This window comes from Leucoraja erinacea, chromosome 20, assembly GCF_028641065.1.
Source record: "Leucoraja erinacea ecotype New England chromosome 20, Leri_hhj_1, whole genome shotgun sequence".
Classification (NCBI taxonomy): Eukaryota; Metazoa; Chordata; class Chondrichthyes; order Rajiformes; family Rajidae; genus Leucoraja; species Leucoraja erinaceus.
Genome location: NC_073396.1, coordinates 38,461,890 through 38,476,990, shown reverse-complemented (window position 1 = coordinate 38,476,990; position 15,101 = coordinate 38,461,890).

Here is a 15,101-nt window from a genome sequence, read left to right as displayed (position 1 = left end):
AGCCCACTGATTCCACACTGACCATCGACCACCCATGCACTAGTTCTGTGTTATCCCACTTTCACATCCTATTCAATTCAATTCAATTCAATTCAATTCAATTCAATTCAATTCAATTCAATTCAATTCAATTGAGCGGCTGATCTTGGCTCACCTCAAAGCCAGCCTCCCCCCCACACTGGACCCCCATCAGTTTGCCTACCGGACCAACAGGTCTACAGAGGACGCCATATCGGCGGCCCTACACTCTGCCCTGACCCACCTGGACAGCAATAACCCCCCCGCCAGCTTGATCACCAAACTCAGCGGACTTGGCATCTTCACCTCCCTCTGCAATTGGACACTGGATTTTCTCACCAACAGACCACAGTCTGTTAGGGTCAACAACCTCACCTCCTCCACTATAACACTGAACACCGGCGTGCCTCAGGGCTGTGTGCTCAGCCCTCTCCTCTACTCCCTCTTCACCCATGACTGCATCCCTAAGCATGGCTCCAACGCCATCATTAAGTTTGCCGACGACACCACAGTGGTGGGACTGATCAGTGATAACGACGAGTCAGCCTACAGGGAGGAGGTCCAGCACCTGGCAGCCTGGTATGCCAACAATAACCTCGTCCTCAACTCCAAGAAGACGAAGGAAATTATTGTTGACTTCAGGTAGATCAGAGGGGGCAGACATACCCTCATCCATATCAATGGGACTGAGGTGGAGCGCGTCTCCAACTACAAATTCCTCGGGGTACACATCTCGGAGGATCTGTCCTGGTCCCTCAACACCTCCAAGCTGATCAAAAAGGCGCAGCAGCACCTTTACTTCCTGAGGAGGCTCAAGAAAGCTCACCTGTCCCCCCAGATCCTGACCAACTTTTACCGCTGTACCATCGAAAGCATCCTGACCACCTGCTTCGCGGTATGGTACAGTGGACAGGAAGGCACTACAATGGGTGGTGAAAGCCGCGCAGTATATCATCGGTGCCCCGCTCCCTGCCATGGATGCCCTCCACCGAAAACGGTGTCTGAGACAGGCCGGGAAGATCATTAAAGACCCCTCCCACCCCAACCATGGACTGTTTGCCCTCCTCCCATCAGGGAGACGGTACAGGAGCCTCAGGTCTCGTACCAGTAGGATGAGGAACAGCTTCTACAATAATACCATCACATTGCTGAACTCGGAGTCCCGCCGATAGGCCTCTCCAGTCTCTCCGGCCACATTGTTTGATTATTCTGTACTTTTATTTCTATATTGCACTATACTACGGACTGACGCTAAACTGCATTTCGTTGTACCCATACTTGTATTTGTGCAATGACATTAAAGTTGAATTGAATTGAATTGAATTGAAACCCGGGTCTTTGGTACTGTAAGGCAGCAACTCTACCGCTGTTCCGCCATGACAGGACTTCTGTCATTTGTGATATATTGTATATATAAATGACTTGGACATAAATGTAGATGGTTTGATTGTATGTATGCAGCCGACACCAATATGGCTGGAATTGCGGACTATAAGGAAGACTACTAAAGTATATAGCATGATATAGATCAGTTATAAAAACAAGGGGAGAAATGACATAAAAAGTGTGAGGTGCTGAACGATGGGAGGTTGAATGTAAGTACGCAGATAATGGCAAGACCCCTAATGGCATTAATGTACATAGAAACTTTGGGACTCAAATTTACAGCTCGTTGGCTGTGGCAACACAAGTACATGGAGTATGGTTAGTTTTCCTTCATGGGGTGGGCCATTGAGTATAAAAATCAGGAAATCCTGTTGCAGCTTTGCAGGACTTTGAGTAGAATGCATTGTGTGGAGTTATGTTGTCTATTACAAGGGTAGACACATAGAAACATAGAAAATAGGTGCAGAATGAGGCCATTCAACCCTTCAATCCAGCACCGCCATTCATTGCGATCAAGGCTGATCGTCCCCAATCAATAACCCGTACCTGCCTTCCCCCCCATATCCCTTGATTCCACTAGCCCCTAGAGGTCTATCTAACTCTCTCTTAAATCCATCCAGTGATTTGGCTTCCACTGCCCTCTGTGGCAGGGAATTCCATAAATTCACAACTCTCTGGGTGAAAACTTTTTCCCCCACCTCAGTCTTAAATGGCCCCTCTTTATTCTAAGACTGTGGCCCCTGGTTCTGGACTTGCCCAACATTGGGAACTCCTTGCATTGAGACACAAAGCCTTCAGACTTGTTTTTACAACGCTCTTACCCCTTATACAATTATGTTGAAAAGTGGCCCTTTTTGATTTTTGCCCTGGTTTTGTCTGCCTGCCACTTTTACTTTTCACCTTGCTACCTATTGCTTCTACCCTCATTTTACACCCCCTGCCTCTCTGCTCTTGTACCCATCCCCCTGCCACATTAGTTTAAATCCTCCCCGACAGGACTAGCAAACACTCCCCCAAGGACATTAGTTCCATTCCAGCCCAGGTGTAGACCGTTCCGTTTTTACTGGTCCCACCTCCCCCAGAACCGCTCTTCTGGTAGAAGCAATAGCAAGGTGAAAAGTAAAAGTATATCTCAGCAGGCCAGCAGCAAATCGAGAGAGAAGGAATGGTTGACGTTTCAGGTCAAGACTCTTCTTTCGACTGGTTAGGGATAAGGCAAACACATTATTTAGACAATGATGTAGAGAGATAAAGACCAATGAATGAAAGATATGCATAAAAGTAACAATGATAAAGGAAACAGGCCATTGTAAGCTGTTTGTTGGGTGAAAACGAGAAGCTGGTGCGACTTGGGTGGGGGAGGGATAGAGAGAGAGGGAATGTCGGGGTTACCTGAAATGAGATAAATCAATATTCATACCACTGGGCTGTAAGCTGCCCAAACGAAATATGACTCCTCCAATTTGCGTTTAGCCTCACTCTGACAATGGAGGAGAACAAGGACAGAAAGGTCTGAGTGGGAATGGGATAGGAATAGGGATACTTTGTTGTGACATGTGACTGGGCACAGTGAGATTCTTTGCTTGCATAAACAATGTATACATTGTTGTATGTATTGTATTGTATGTATTGTACGACGGAGTGGCCCAGCCCGAGGGAGGAACGGCACTCCCGTCGGAGTGGCCCAGCCCGAGGGAGGAACGGCACTCCCGTCGGAGTGGCCCAGCCCGAGGGAGGAATGGCACTCCCGTCGGAGTAGCCCAGCCCGAGGCAGGAACGGCACTCCCGTCGGAGTGGCCCAGCCCGAGGGTGGAACGGTACTCACGTGAGGGCGATCCGGTCCGGGGGCTGGGACGGTGCTCCGGTGGCTGGGACGACATTCTGGCGGCGGTGTCCAGAGTCCTGGGTTCAGACGTGGGCCGGCGGCTGCGTGTGCTGGACTGGAGGTGCAGCGGCTTCGACCACCCCGGGCCGCAGTGTTTGAACCGGCCCGCTCTCGGGGTTCGGTGAGCTGCGGGACTGTTTATACCATCGCCCGGTGGGGAATCGCCTCAGCGCAGAGGGAGCAGAGGGAGAGACTGCAACCCTAAGATTTTTGCCTCCACCACAGTGAGGAGGTGTTTGGAGGACTCACTGTGGTGGAAGTTAATTTGTGTTTATTGTTGTTATTATTGTATCATTGTATGTATGACTGCAGGCACAAAATTTCGTTCAGACCGTAAGGTCTGAATGACAATAAAGGAAATTCAAATACAATGGGAAAGAGATTTATAGTGTTTAATTCAGATAAGTACAAGTTGGGAAGTAAGCGCCGCGGTAGAGTTGCTGTCTTACAGTGAATGCAGCGCCAGAGACCTGGGTTTCGGTCCCAACTACGTGTGCTGTCTGTACGGAGTTTGTACGTTCACCCCGTGACCTGCGTGGGTTTTCTCCGAGACCTTCGGTTTCCTCCCACATTCCAAAGATTTACAGGTATGTAGGTTAATTGGCTTGGTAAATGTAAAAATTGTCTCTCGTGGGTGTGGGAAAGTTTTGATGTGCAGGGATCACTGGTCGGTGCAGAACCGGTGGGTGGAAGGGGCCTGTTTCTGTGCTGTATCTCTAAACTAAACTAAACTAAACTAAGGAGCTTTACAGTGAATGGGAGGGCCCGGGTAGTAGTGTAGATCAGCCTGATCAAGGAATACACGTACATAGTTCCCTGAAAGTGAAGGTAGATAGGGTAGTGGAAGGCTTTTGTCATGTTGGGGAATTGAGTATGGAAACTGTGACATTGTGTTACAGTTGAACAAGATATGGGTGAGGCTGCACTTATTGTGTTCAGTTTTGGTCATCTTGCTGTAGAAACAATGCTGTTAGGCTGGACAGTGCAGAGAAGATTTACAATGAAGTTGCAAGGACACGGTCTCAGTTATAGGGAGGGGTTGCCCAGACTAGGACTTTATTCCTGCATTCCCACCCAATCTCCCTCCGCCTGTCATCCTGCACCTTTCCCCTCCTCCATATTGAATTGAATTCAATTGAATCCTTTATTTGTCATTCAGACCTTTTGGTCTGAACGAAATGTTGTTGACTGCAGCCATACATATAATAATAAACAACACACAATAAACACAAATTAACATTCACCACAGTGAGTTCACCAAGCACCTCCTCACTGTGATGGAGGCAAAAGAGGTTGCTGTCTCTTCCCTCCTCTTCTCCCTCTGCGCTGAGGCGATACCCCGCAGGGTGATGGTAAGTCAGTCCCGTGGTTCAAGCTCCGCGGCCCGGGGGTGGTCGTAGCTGCCGCCCTCCAGTCCAGCGGACACAGTTGTTACCACGGGAGCTTCCGAAAACAGGCATCAACCTGTGACCTGCGAGCTCCCGACGATGTCATCCACTGACCCGCGGCCGAGCCCCGGTTGCAGGTTGCCGCCGCCAGAACGCCGCGTCAGCAACCGGAGCACCGTCTCCGCCCCGCACCGGGTCGCCCCCACGGGAGCGCCATTCCAGCCCCGCTCCGGGCTGCCCCCACGGGAGCGTCTCAGCCCCGCTCCGGGCAGCCCCCACGGGAGCGTCTCAGCCCCGCTCCGGGCAGCCCCCACGGGAGCGTCTCAGCCCCGCACCGGGCCGCCCCCACAGGAGTACCTACCATATGCTCATCTCCTATCCCTGCATCATCCCCTTTGATCACCCATTTTTCCTCTCCCACCTGTTCCCTCCCCTATCTCTCCATCCAGCTTTAGAGCATAGAACATAGAACTGTATGGCACAAGATAGGCCCTTCGGCCCACTATGTCCATGTTGAACATAATATTAAGGCCATCAGTTATAGAAACTTAGAAATTGGTGATGGAGTAGGACATTCAGCTCTTCGAGCCAGCACCGCCATTCAATATGATCATGGCTGATCATCCAAAATCAGTAACCCATTCCTACTTTATCCCATATCCCTTGATTCTGTTAGCCTTAAGAGCAATATCTAACTCTCTCTTGAAAACATCCAGTGATTTGGCCACAACTGCCTTCTGTGGCAGAGAATTCCACAGATTCACAACTCTTTGTGTGAAAAAGTTTTTTTTCATCGCATTCTTAAATGGCCTACCCATTATTCTTAAATTGTGACCCTTGGTTCCCCCAACATTGGGAACATTTTTTCAGCATCTAGCCTGTATAATCCCTTAAGAATTTAATATGTTTCTATAAGATTTCCTTTCATCCTTCTAAATTCCAGTGAATATAAGCCCAGTTGATCCATACTTTCATCACATGTCAGTTCTGACTTCCCGGGAATTAACCTGGTGAACTTATGCTGCATCCTCAATAGCAAGAATTTCCTTCCTCAAATTAGGAGACCAAAACTGCACATAATACTCTAGGTGTGCTATCACCAAGGCCCTGTATAACTGCAGTAGGACCTCCTTGCTCCTATACTCAAATCCTCTCGCTATGAAGGCCAACATACCATTTGCTTTCTTCACTGCCTGCTTTACCTGCATGCTTACTTTCACTGACTGATGAACAAGCACGCCCAGGTCTCATAGCACCTCCCCTTTTCTTAATCGGACACCATTCAGATAATAATCTGCCTTCTTGTTCTTGCCACCAAAGTGGATAACCTCACATTTATCTACATTATATTGCATCTGCCATGCATCTGCCCACTCGCCCAACATCCAAGTCACCCTGCAATAACATAGCATCCTCATCGCAGCTCACACTGCCACCCAGCTTTTTGTCATTCGAAAAGTTGGAGATGTCACATTTAGTTCCTTTGTCTAAATCGTCAATATATATTGTAAATAACTTGGATCCCAGCACTGAGCCTTGCAGCACCCCACTAGTCACTGCCTGCCATTCTAAAAAAGAATCTGATAATTCCTACCCTTTGCTTCCTGTCTGCCAACCAGTTCTCTATCCATGTCAATACCCTACCTCCAAACTCATGTGCTCTAATTTTGCACACTAATCTCTTGTATGGGGCCTTGTCAAAGGCTTTTTGAAAGTGATACACCACATCCACTGGCTCTCCCTTATCCATTTTTCTTGTTACATCCTCAAATAAAATCCAAAAGATTAGTCAAGTGCCATCAACATGATTTTCCCTTCATAAATCCATGCTGACTTTGACCGATCCCATCACTGCTGCTGCTACCTGCTCATAAACTATATCCCTCCATTTCCTGCATATGTGTTTCCATATGCCTATCTAAAAGTCTTTTAAATGCCACTGATGTTCAGATTCAGATTCAGATTCAATTTTAATTGTCATTGTCAGTGTACAGTACAGAGACGACGAAATGCATTTAGCATCTCCCTTGAAGAGCGACATAGCAAACGATTTGAATAAAAATAATAAGTGTCCGGGGGGGGTGGTGATTGGCAGTCACCGAGGTACGTTGTTGAGTAGAGTGACAGCCGCCGGAAAGAAGCTGTTCCTCGACCTGCTGGTTCGGCAACGGAGAGACCTGTAGCGCCTCCCGGATGGTAGGAGGGTAAACAGTCCATGGTTGGGGTGAGAGCAGTCCTTGGCGATGCTGAGCGCCCTCTGCAGACAGCGCTTGCTTTGGACAGACTCAATGGAGGGGAGCGTGGAACCGGTGATGCGTTGGGCAATTTTCACCACCCTCTGCAATGCCTTCCGGTCGGAGACAGAGCAGTTGCCATACCATACTGTGATGCAGTTGGTAAGGATGCTCTCGATGGTGCAGCGGTAGAAGTTCACCAGGATCTGAGGAGACAGATGGACCTTCTTCAGTCTCCTCAGGAAGAAGAGACGCTGATGAGCCTTCTTGATCAGAGTAGAGGTATTGTGGGTCCAAGAGAGGTCATCGGAGATGTTGACTCCCAGGAACCTGAAGCTAGAAACACGTTCCACCTCCGTCCCGTTAATGTGGATGGGTGTGTGCGTGCCGCCTCTGGACTTTCTGAAGTCTACAATGAGCTCCTTGGTCTTCTTGGAGTTAATGGCCAGGTTGTTGTCAGCGCACCATGCTGCTAAGTGCTGGACCTCCTCCCTGTAGGCCAGCTCATTGTTGTTGCTGATGAGGCCAATCACCGTTGTATCATCTGCATACTTGATGATGGTGTTAGTACCATGTACATGTGTGCAGTCATAGGTGAAGAGGGAGTAGAGGAGGGGGCTCAGCACACAGCCCTGAGGAACGCCGGTGTTCAGGGTGAGGGTTGAAGAGGTGTGCTTGTCTAACCTCACGGACTGGGGTCTGTTGGTTAGAAAGTCCAGTATCCAGTTGCAGAGGGAGGGGTCGATGCCCAGGTTACTGAGTTTGGAGATCAGTTTTGATGGAATAATGGTGTTGAATGCTGAGCTGTAATCGATGAACAGCATTCTTACGTAAGTGAACAGCATTCTTACGTAAGTGAACAGCATGTTCAAACACCACCTCTGGAAACACATTCCAAGCATGCACCACCCTCTGTGTAAAATAAATGTGCCCCACACATATCCTTTAAAATTTGTCCTTCTGCTACCTTTGTCTCGCTGCATCTTCCAGCATTCCAGAAAAAAACAATCTCAGTCTGTCCCACCTCTCACAAATGCTAATGCACCCTAATCCAGGCATCATTCTGGTAAACTTCCTCTGCCCCCTTTCCAAAGCCTCCACATTTCACCTGTAATGAAGTAACCAAAACTGCACCCAATATTCCAAACGCAGCCTAACCAAAGTCCTATAAAGCTGCATCATGATTTCCTGATTCTTGTACAATGCCCCATCCTATGAAAGCATGCTTACCATATGCATTCTTCACCAGTCCATATCATTCTGTTGCCACTTTCAGTGAGTTTTGGACTTGGACCCCAGCATCCCTCCATACATCAATGTTGTTAACAATGGTTTTACATTTCACTCCTCCTCTTTGTTCCTCATCTGACACCTATTTATCTGTTTTCAACTCTAGCATTTGGCACTTACTCCACCAATCTGCCTCCTCACCTGTATTCACCTATCACTCACCAAGCTTTGCCCCACCAGGCACTTCCTCTCTTCCACCTTTCTTCCCGCTTCTAGTTTCCATGGAAAATACCCAAACACAATGACTGACAAAACAACAGGCAACCCAACTATCCTAGTTTAATTAACACAAGCTATTCCTTGTCTCAGCTCCTCCAATCCCCATCACTTTCAATCCCCAATCAGTGCCATTCACCTGGCTCCTCTACCTCATTGAAACACACTCCTCCTCCACTGCGTATCATCTCTGATATCATCTCTGATATCCTTCATATGCTTGATTTTTAGTTCAGTGATACTGCACAGAAGCTGGCCTTTCGGCCCACCGAATCCGCACTGACCTGCGATCCCCACACATTAACACTATCCTTAACACACTAGGGACAATTTACACTTATATTTACCTACAATTAACCTAGAAACCTGCATGTCTCTGGAGTGTGAGAGGAAATGGAAGATCTCGGAGAAAACACACGAGGTCACGGGGAGAGCATACAAACTCTGCACGGAGAGCACCCGTAGTCGGGATCAAACCCGGGTTTCTAGTGCTGCGATCGCTGTAAGCAGCAACTATACCGCAGCGCCACTGTGCGGCCCGGCCCTGCCGATAATGGAAATACTTATCTGAATGAGACGTATTCAGCATTTGATCACATTTTCAGCCACATTCACGACTGAATTTTTTAGTGGCAGGTCTGTGAACAAAATGTTTGTGGTGTATCTCACTGTAACAGTTTAACAGACATGAATAGCACTATTCATTTTCAAAGCATTATCCTTTGTTCATCATCACTCGGGTTTCACTTTCCTTTTCCTTTATATTTCTGCCTCCAATGCAGCATTTTTCTCATTTTAACTCAACCCTAAAGTTGGAGCTGGATGGGACAGAGTTCATATTCAACACTAATAGTAAGATTAAACGAGAACATCAGTTTGAAGTTTGATCTGTATTTTATGAGGAGTTACGATGCGGGATTACGTGAAGAACCCGCTCAGCGCGCATGCGCGGCATACTTCCAAGCAGCGGTGTGGAATCACAGATAGACACGGTTATTGAAGTAAACATAGTAAAGAAAAGGAGACATCAGTTATCAGTGTGACCTACATCATGAGGGTGGGAGCGGAGGGCACGTAATCCCTCATCATAACTCCTCATAAAATACAGATCAAACTTCAAACTGGTAAGTTCTCGTTTAATCTTACTATTTTACTTCGGAGTCACGTGAGTGACTACGTGAAGACTTCAAAGCTCTGTGATTTCAAACCGTGTAACAGTTTTATTTCACTCACTGCCGAAGCTCTTGAGGGAGGAAGTGTTATCGTAATCAACAAATTAATCTGTTTTTCGAGAAACAAAAAAGGTATTTATTAACAATAACAAAATAAATTGCTCCTCCGGGCTTAAATTAAATATTTGCAGCTTGTAATATTTTCTCTGCAAATAAATCAGGTTTCGTCAATGGCTTGTTATAAAAAGTTCTGAATGTCGTTTCCCTCGACCATCCTGCTGTATTCAGAATATGGTCAACCGGTACATCCATTCTCTTGGCCGTTGATGTAGATGCTGCCCTAGTGGAATGAGATTTAAATGTATTAGTATCTATTCTGGCAGCCTTCAGTACCTGTTTGAGCCATCTTGAAATGGTTTGGCTCGTTACCCGGCCATGAGGTTTCTTGTGGCTGACCCATAAGTCTTTTTCACTCCCTCTGATATTGTTGGTTGTGTCTATGTAATGTTGTAGATGGGTCACGACACACAACCGTGGCTCTGGTGGGTAGGCCCGGAATACCACTACTGGATTAGCTGTTCCTGGCCTGCTTTGTTTCACCAGACCCTGTATGATGAATGTGATCTGATCTGGGGTGGTCACCATGTTGTCCAGCCTCAACTTGTGTAGTGACTGGACCCTCTGAGCGCTCCACAAGTGCCATCAACATGAGCGTCTTTAGTGTAGCTTGCTTGAGGCCAAGGGATCTGGCTGGTGGCCATTCCCTGAGGTATGTCAGGACCACACTGATATCCCAAATATGGGTATACCTGGGCTTAAGGGGCTTGATATTATAAATGCCCATCATCAGTTTTACCACCAGTGGATCGGATCCCATCGCCTGTTGTCCTGGCGCTGGTTTGAGGTAAGCAGAAAGAGCACTCTGTGCTGTGTTGATGGCACTGTAGCTGATCCCTTCATGATGGTGTAGATAGGCCAGGAACTCCAGTACGTTGGTGGCTGTGGCTGTTGCGTACGTTGTCCGTTTTCTGGCAGTACATCTCCCATTTTCTGATGCTGGTTAAGTACTGCCTCTTGGTGGATGTTCGAAGGAATGCCGACATGGTGGTGATGGTTTGTTCGGCCAATCCCAGTTCCAGGTAAGGTCTGTTCAAAACCTGCAACCCAGGAGTTTAATTTTCTCATGGCATGGGTGGCTTATGCCTGATGCTGGGTGAGTTAATAATCCTGGATCACTGGGAAAAACCATTGGTGATTCAACCACCATGTCATGCAGAACTGAGAACCATGGCTGTGTAGGCCAGTCGGGCACCATCAAAATACCAGAAGCAGAGTCCATCTGTATTTTGCGAAGTACCCAACTGATGAGGCAGAAGGGAGGGAAAGCATAGAAGAAGAAATTTCCCCAATCCAGCGTGAAGGCATCTACCGCTGCTGCCTCTGGGTCTGGTTCCCAAGCAACATACATAGCTACCTGGTGATTTAGCCTTGATGCAAATAAATCAATATCTGGCGTTCCATATTGCTTAATAACTTTAGCAAATACTTTAGGGTTTAACATCCATTCGATGTTGTCATTGAATTTGCGTGACCTGGTGTCTGCCACTGTGTTTAGCTTACCTGGTCGGTAAGTAGCTGGTAGCCAAATATGTCTTTCGACACACCATTGCCAAATTATGTTGACCAATTTGTCGCATGATAATGATTTTATGCCGCCCATATTGTTAATATAAGCCACCACCGTAGTATTATCAATTTGTAACCGAACATGCAAGTGCTGCATATTAGACACATATGCTTTTAAACCATAAAAGGCACCCAAAATCTCTAGATAGTTAATGCCCAGTGTAAGTAGTAATGATGACTCTAGGTTAGTCCATCTACCACCTGTGCTGGATATGGAGTTAGTCGCTCCCCAGCCTTGAGCACTGGCATCTGTTTGAATAACTAAAGTAGGGTTAGTGATGATGATAGGGCTGAAACTATGCCAAATGTTTTCTGCCCACCACTGTAGCTCTGATATTGCTTCAGTGGGTAATTTCATGACACGATCATAGTGACCTGTATGTCGTTTTAGTGCCTGTACCTTTGCTCTTTGTAAATTTTGATAGTGCAAAGGTCCGAATTGTGTAGCCGGAAATGCTGCTACCATTTTCCCAATTACTCTTGCTACTTGTCGAATAGTTGGTCGCTCGTTGACCATTAAATTGTTGCATGATTGTGCCAATTCAACCATTTTTGCCTTTGGCAAGGTAACAGTCATCTGGACTGAGTTAATTGTGAAGCCCAGGCAGTCCATGATAGTGGATGGCTTCAACTTAAATTTATCTGGATGTAGGATGAACCCCAGAGTTTCGAGGAGCTGTTTTGTAGCTGATACTGCTGCCACAGCCAATTTCATTGTTTTTCCTACTATCAGAATATCACCCAGATATGCCATGACAATATGTTTTTGTTTTCTTAGTATTGCCATGGCTGGTTTCAATATTTTGGTGAATAATCTTGGGGCTGAAGTTAGCCCATTGGGCAATGCTTTGTACTGCCATAGCTGCCCCATCCAGATAAATTTTAGGTATCTGCGATGATCCTTGTGTATGGGAACTAGATAGTAAGCATCTTTAAGATCAATGCTTGCCATGAAGTATCCTTTGGAAATCAGTTGTTTGGCAGTAACAAATGTCTCCATTTTGAAATGTATATACTTAACTTACTTAGTGATGTTAAGTCAAATGATGATGCAACATCCACCATCTTTTTTGGTCTTAGTGAATATATTCGATACAAATTCCAAAGGTTCATGTTTGGTCCTTTCGATGACCCCCTTTGTGATAAGTCTCACCAGTTCAGCTTGTCCCTTCCGTTTCTCTTTGACGGAGGGAGAAAATACCCTTTGTGGCCAATGTTGAACTGGCGGCGATTTTGCTGACATGAACTGTATTTTATATCCACTAATGCTGTTGAGCATATACTTGTCACTCGTGACAGTATCCCATGCTTCTTTGAACAAGTGTAATCTCCCCCCTGTTAGTAAAGAACCCTTACTCTCTATATGCTGGCAGGAACCAGACCCACCTACCTCCATGGTTATTGGTGTCTCTTCTGTTTTCTCATGTACTTGAAGGCTTTGCTTGTCTGACGTGCTGGCGATGTTGGGGGGTGGCGCATTTTCCATGGGGTTCGCTCTGGGCCCTGAACTAAAAAAGATCTTTGGGGATAAAAGCAATGAACATTAAGGCTGATTCACAAAAATTAATATCATACTTTTATAATAATATATTAAATAGAGAATCACCCTCAACAGAAGCACTAAGGGAAGATTGGGAACATGAGCTAATGATAAAGATCTCGAAGGATAGATGGGAAAAGTATTTGATGAATACACATAACTGTTCTATCAATGCAAGACATAATTTAATTCAATTCAAATTATTATAAGACTATATTATTCAAAAACGAGGTTGAATAAATTTTATCCAAACGTCTCTCCCAGATGCGATAAATGTTTGTTTCAAAATGCTAATATAACACATTCATTTGTAGGATGTACAAAGTTGAATAAATTTTGGAGTGATATATTTGATATATTTACAAAGCTTTTCAAGTCAAGAATAGAACCCAAAACGGAATGGATTATATTTGGAATAATAGGAGAAGATACCAATTTAAATAAAGACCAAAATGGTTTTTTTTAATTATGGGTTAATAATTGGAAAGAAATTGATCCTTAAATTTTGGAAAAATACAACTGTTAAAATGTGGATTAAGAATAAGATGGATATAGCATGCCTTGAAGAAATGAGACTCCGACTAATAGATAAATATGACCAATTCTTAAGGAGTTGGTCTCCTTTCACCGACTTTTTGGAATCATGTGATGCAGCGGTACCGTAAAGATTGCTGATTTCAGTTCATGACGTGGATAGATATACATCTCCGAATACAGATTTGAAAAATTCTTTTTTAAGGGGCCTTCTCTTCTATTTCTACTTTCCACTTTTTATTTTTTTTATTTTTTAGATACACGCTTCACGTTTTTCTACTCTCTAGCATCTATTTTTCTACTTCTTCCTCGTTCTATTGTTTTCTTTTTCTTGTCTTACTTACTTCCTTCTCATAACATAAAACTAGAGGTTGTACATAGAATGGATTACGGTATGACATAGTTGGCACCTAAAATTAGGTTCCACTGTACTGTTTTGTACTGTATTAACTTCGAATAAAATAAACAAAAAAAAACAAAAAAAAAAAAACAAAATGCGGTCCCCTAGCTTTCACCACCAGTCCCATATTGAGAAAGTCGACTGGTGGATGCCGTGGGGTGCTGCCGCTTGGGTATTGTAAGTCTTGGTTTGCTTGTCCCGGGGCCTGCCCTCATGAGGCTGAAAGTTTTCGATGCTTCTTCCATGTCCCTCACTTTTTTGGTGAGGTCCTTCCCGAATAACAGAGCGTCCGTCTCCGCAGCTGGGGCTTTGCACAACCCAGCAAATTTGGGATTGAGGGCAGGTCTTGTGATTTCCCGTCGGAAGTTGTTAATTTCAAACTGCGTGTTGCACATTAATGCCAGTACATCCTGCTGGGAGGTATCCATCTCCGTGCTGTCCACAGAACGAGCAAAGGCTGTGATGGCCGACGTCAGGAGCCTTAGGATCTGCTGTAGCTTGAGTTTGTGGTTACGAATGTGTGACCCCATGTGCCCCCAGATTTGGCTGTTCACAGTCAGCACTCTGAGGGCCTCACAGTTCTCTGCTGCTGTGTAAAGATCTAGCGCCTCAGCAAGCACCTTCTCCTGCAAGGGCTTATTGGAAAGATAATTTATGCTGGCCGCCAATTTCGGTTCCAGTGGTCTTCCAGCAGGTGGGGTTGCCACCACACCCAGCAGCTCTTCCTGCTCCTGCACCCCGTGCATACTCCCGATCTCGTCTGCCAGCCCCTATTCCAGACCATCCCAGCCTTGGTCACCAATGCTAGCCTCCAATGATGAGGGAGCAGAGGGCAGTGCACAAGACACTGTGGAGGGGGTGCCTGATGTCCCTCCGCGAGAGCGCTCTTTCTGCGCCTCCCGCTGGAGCATCTGCTCCAAGAGCCCTTGGCTCAGGTGGCTGTCTCTCCTCTGTTTAGATGGAGACATGTCCCCGTCCGACGAATCGGAAACCACTGGCCGGTTGGTTTTGCTGGTGGATTTTTTTCCAGTCCGCTGTTCAGGCATTAGCGGGACTGGGCTTGGCTCAGTGTCAGGGATGGTGGAGCGCTTTATGAGCGGTCCTGCCGCCAGTTGCTGCTCCCCTGAGATTGAACGCTCCTCTGGTGGAGTTGAGCGGGGGGCTGTTCTCTTCAAGAGCTTTTTCTTGAGTGCACTCATTTCTGTAACAGAAAACACACACACAACTCTCCTTCTCCGTTAGACTCCTTTCCACACCTCAGTGTACTTACCTAACGGTCCGTTTTTTAAACTGCAGCTGGAGAGCCTAACTCCAGCTGCCGCCGCTTGTTGCAATGCTGGCGTAATGCCGCG